The sequence below is a fragment of the Nelumbo nucifera genome, chromosome 1, assembly GCF_055504915.1.
Source record: "Nelumbo nucifera cultivar China Antique chromosome 1, China Antique-T2T, whole genome shotgun sequence".
In the NCBI taxonomy this organism is placed as follows: domain Eukaryota; kingdom Viridiplantae; phylum Streptophyta; class Magnoliopsida; order Proteales; family Nelumbonaceae; genus Nelumbo; species Nelumbo nucifera.
In genome coordinates, this window is record NC_142649.1 from 183,696,589 (window position 1) to 183,701,719 (window position 5,131).

At 37.6% G+C, this 5,131-nt stretch overlaps 1 pseudogene; it reads left to right on the plus strand.

The window, feature by feature from the left end:
* Window positions 1-2,107: 2,107 nt before the first annotated feature.
* Window positions 2,108-2,826, plus strand: LOC104596001 (small ribosomal subunit protein mL103 (rPPR7)-like; annotated as a pseudogene).
* The last annotated feature ends 2,305 nt before the right edge of the window (window positions 2,827-5,131 follow it).

The window sequence follows — 5,131 nt, forward strand, 5'->3', positions numbered from 1 at the left end:
AGTTATCCCTGGGTAGATACTCTGACGCTCAAGTTAGTAGAAAACATTGGGCGGTCGGGTTGAGCAGTTAGAGAACGGTGTTGGTCCGAGTAGAGTAACAGTATGGAAGTTAAAAGTTGGATCCTTTACCTTGAGCGGGAGGTACCTTTTTATAGCCGATGATTCGTGTCCTGATTGGATGAGGTTAACCGCCGAGGTCCTCGGGATCAGACCTAATCCCCAGCGGAGTTGTCCCCATCCGTGTGATGATCTCCTGTCTTGGTCACGCTTATCCACATGGTGTGGTGCCAATGTGGTTGAAGAGATAAGGTAGGGCCGTGGAGGTGACGCGGTCGAGGAGATAAGCTGGGTCGTGGAGGTGACGTGGCACTAATTTGGCTGAAGAGATAAGGCAGCCACGTAGGCGACATGTGATGTCCGAAGCCAGCTCAACCATAACCCGAACATATATCACTTACCCTGGTAAATGATACCCAGGAAAATAGACTTTCCTTGGTCCCACATAAGTCTGAAAAAAAAAAAAACATGGGATTTTTTATCAATGGAAACCAAAATCTTATTGACCAACTTTCCCTCTCTCAAAATCTGAAAAAAGAACCCCCTATGTTGGAATTGGTTAACCTTGATAGAAGTCTAGTACAACAGAATCAATGGGGCCCAGGTTGTATTGTGGGCCGGGCATAGAGTGTATCTTTTGGTCAATTGGCCAAGCTTGGGCCTAATTTTAGGGCCAATAAACGGAAGAGGTTTTGGTTTGGACCAAATCATGATATTTTTAATTTACTCAAAACAAATCCATAATTCCAACTATATGGAGTTGTCAAAAGCCCTTTTTTTTTCGTTTTAACTTTTTTTATAGTCTTATTTAAGAAAAGGACATGAAACTAAACAACAGAGCAAAATGATGATGATGGAACGGGCTCATATAGTGTAACAAACCACATATAGTTCGGGACAAGGCTTAGTTGGGTCAGAAAAGACAAAATGCAAAGTCAAAATTACTATTTTCAGCATTAAAAATAGAAGGATGGATGTTACTTGTTTGAAGTTCTATAGAACTGGCTCTTCATGGATACTATGGGGGTGTTTTGATTTTGTTATTCATAGCAAAAGTATCTTGTTACATCAGAAAATAAAAAAAAAAAAACATGTTTTTCTATTGATCAATATTTTTTAGGGTAAAATGTAAAAACCTTTGAAAAACCCTAAAATTACTTCCCTTCCTTCCATCATTGTCCCCAATAGAAAAGTTTAGCTTATGCCTACCGAAGATTTATTAAAATACCCCTAAAAGAATTTTTTAAGTTTTAATTAAAAATGATCGTTGCGTCAAATTGAAAAGAGTAAAATATTTTTACCCTGAGAATTTGTCAAGTAGAGTGAAGTCTAGAACAGCGAATCTGATATTTTTGTAAATTCTGAATTTTCGTTCATGGGACGATAATGGAAGGGGCGTAACTGCAGGTTTTTTAAAAGGATAAATTACATAAACCCCTCTATATTATGGGTCAGTGATAAAGACCCCTTAGTTTTTTTTTGCGACAAAAACCCCTGAACTTTGGCTGTTAGACAAAACCCCTCTCCGTTAGAATTCCGTCAATTAATTTCAAAAAAGATCCTCATGTTTCTCATTCGTTATGAGAAGAATCCTATACTCTCTGCAACTCTCCCGAAACCCTAATTCAAACAATCCTCTGAAGCTCTTTCGTTACAGCCTCTTCTCTTATGATATCATCACCACGAAGCTCGGACGCCCCAAAATGTTCAATGAGATGGAGCAAATCTTTGCTCAGACGAGCCAGGAGACTCGGTTCATCCCCAAAGAGGTCATTTTTGCAATGTCATCTCCTTCTACGACCGCTCTCGCATGGCCGAACAAGCTCTTCGAACTTACGATCCAATTCCTGATTTTCGTTGCCAAAGAACGGTAAAATCCTTCAATATCATTTGTTGGGGGTGTTTTTGTCGCAACGTCAATGATCTGAACTATTATCCATTAATGTTCAAGAAACTAGTGATTTGCACTATTATTCATTAATGTTCCAGAAATAAACATGTCAGTTAGAACTTACTTCCCCCCTATAATATCAGTTGTTGGTAAGAGTAATGGGATTCATACGCGTCTCCCGGTGCTTGTGCTTACAATATCCTGATAAATGCTTGCAGTTTGAGTAACTCGTTGGATGATGCTTGTAAGTTGTTTGATGAAACGCGAAGGAAGGACATTAAACCAAATGCAATTACTTTTGGAACACTGATTTCTGTTCTCTGTGCCAATTTGAAGTTGGGCGAAGCTTTTAGATTGAAAGAGGATATGCTGAGGATCTTTGGTTTGAGACCTAATGCTTTTGTTTATGCTTCGTTGATCAAAGGCCTTTGTTAGCCTTTAAGCTAAAAGATGAGATATTGTCGGAGAAGATTGTAGGGTTGGATTCAGCGGTTTATACTACTTTGATAAGTGCACTCTTTAGGGCTGGTCGGAAGGGAGAGGTTTCTGGGATTTTAGAGGAGATGACCAGAATTGGCTACAAACCTGATAATATTATTTACAATGTTGTGATCTCTGGATTTTGTAATGAGAAGAATTTTGATTCAGCCTATGCTCTCCTAAATGAAATGATAGAGAAAGGATGTAATCTGGATGCTATTAGCTATAAACTGTTATTCATTAATATTCCAGGAATAAACATGTTTGAATATGTGCCAAGATGGAAATGTGCTCCTAATCCTGATGTTCTGTCTTACGGAATACTTTTTGATGTTTATCCCTCGAGCTTAAGTGCAAATAAGCTTTTGGGTCAGTTGTTAAGTTTCAATAGAAAATGATAAAAAAAGAAAATAGAAAAAGTTTAGTGGGGTATTTTGATAATTTAATGCTTTTTATTATAGGGGTCTATCACTGAGAAGATTTTTTTTTTTTATTATTATTATTAAAGTGAAATCTCAGAAAAAGTTTTTATATTTATCAGAAACATGAGGGGAGGTTTTTTATATTTTATCCTTTATTTTAAAAGAACAAAAACCAAAATCATACATATCAACCAAGAAATAAAGGTCACGCCTTACTAGCCTAGGCTGCCATACCCAACTCTATCGTGTTGGGGTTGGACCAACCTTATGTTGGGTTCAAATTGAACAACCATGCCGTGCCAAACCCAACCCGTTGGGTCATACAAAGTATTTTAAAGATAGTAAAGCCTAAGCAAGTCTTGTTGTATTACATAGCTGTTTTATAAAGCAGATTCGGTCGCCTTCTACAGCGTTGTGTTGTCTGTAACTTTTTTTTTTTTTTTCCACCAAAAAATAAATTATAATTACGAGACAAAAAGATACAAAAGAAAATAGTTAATATTTTCCATCCAAAATTGTCAACTATGAATAGTTAACATTCATAATACTAATAATCTATCTGTATCCAAGCAAGCAACTACGAATCTTCAAAATGGGAGAAAGGGAGAGCAACTGCATCAAGTACGCGAGATAAATTTTATATATATATTTATAAAAGAAGAAAAGAAAATGAAAGGAAATGCAATTATATTATGTGGACTAGGACTACAACCATACCCGAATCAAGCTTTGGCTCATATGCCATTTGCTTTTGTTATCATTATTTTGTTTAACTATATTTTGAAGTTGAAGCAAGCACCCATATAGTAATCTAATATAATCGAAGGTCCAAGAAAGGCCCAGCATGCCCACATGCTTCCATGGCCCACCACTCTTTGTCATGTCGATATCTTGTGACAAGGAAACCATACATTTCTCTCTCTTTCAACTAAAGTAGGCTCCAGTTACTCAACAACATAGAATTAGGCATTATATATATTAATTCAGTATTATATTTGTATTTGTTTCAAATTGGAAGGTGGGGATATTAAATTAAGCAATATAAAAAAGTTTAGGGCTAAAAAAGAAACTTATAGTCGCATAGCCCCTATATCAATATAATATATAATATTATTGATATAGTAGGCCCTGCTTTGCTTTCCAGGGTTATGCGAAAGTAAAACGGATTTTATTTCACATACTTAACTTTTTAAGGTCTAAGTAATTGAACTGATAACTGTAAAGAAGTCACTAGTATTCACTTGTTGCAAATTGAAGTTTCGAAATTTATGATCTTGCACATGGCAGGCGAATCCACATGAAGCAATCTTGCCCGATGGTGGTGATGACTAGGGGTGCAAGTCAGGCCGGGTTGAGGTCAACCCCAATCCAACTGAAGTTGTTGAATGAACCCCATCCCCAAAATTTGTGATTGATCCTATTTCTCTAATTTCTTTTTCAAATGGAATTAGTTTTGTAAATTTTAAGGGTTTACCTTAGCATTATTATGTGTAAAAGAACAGTCATTATGCTTTAGAAAATATTGTCTTTGAACTTAAATTTTTGACATACATGTTTACATAAATACAAGGCTGGTTGGGTACTTGGGTCTACCTGATGGACCTGAATAAACTAAACTTGATGAAGGACGGTTTCCTCTCTAATTACATATTGACACGTGGTGACATGAATACTTTATGGAACCTTATTATCACATGTGGCAAGATCGCACTTAAATGGCAGTCCAGGCCTCTATTGGAAACTCGACCTGTAATGCCTATTCAGTATCCAACCTCCTATCTGGAATAGATCGGGGAATGTATTCCCAATTATTTATAAGAATCCTATCCACAATACATTATCCCTCGTGAATTGGGAACATCTCCCCCTATATAATATTATGCAGAGGATGAAATATTTTTCATATGTGACTAGGATAAACGTGGGCAAAATTATGGTCGACAAAAAATCCAGACTCCACCTAATGATTGCCATCGACCTGGTCCACTCGACTTAGGCTACCACTGACCTGAGACACATCTCGGACCTTAGTGTACCACCAACCCGTATAGCAAGCTCTGCCTTATCTCCGTCAACACGGAAGGGCTGACCGCACTTCATGTGAACGTGGGGACCACCTAGCAGTGCTAGAAACTCGCTTCCCCATTTCACAGAGAGATGGATATGAGATAACTGTAGATCATGGAATGCCATCATTAACCGCACCGCCTAGACGTTTCCACTAAGGTTGACCACTTGGCCGCCTTGCTCACCTATCTCGCCACGTTTAGGCCTCATACTC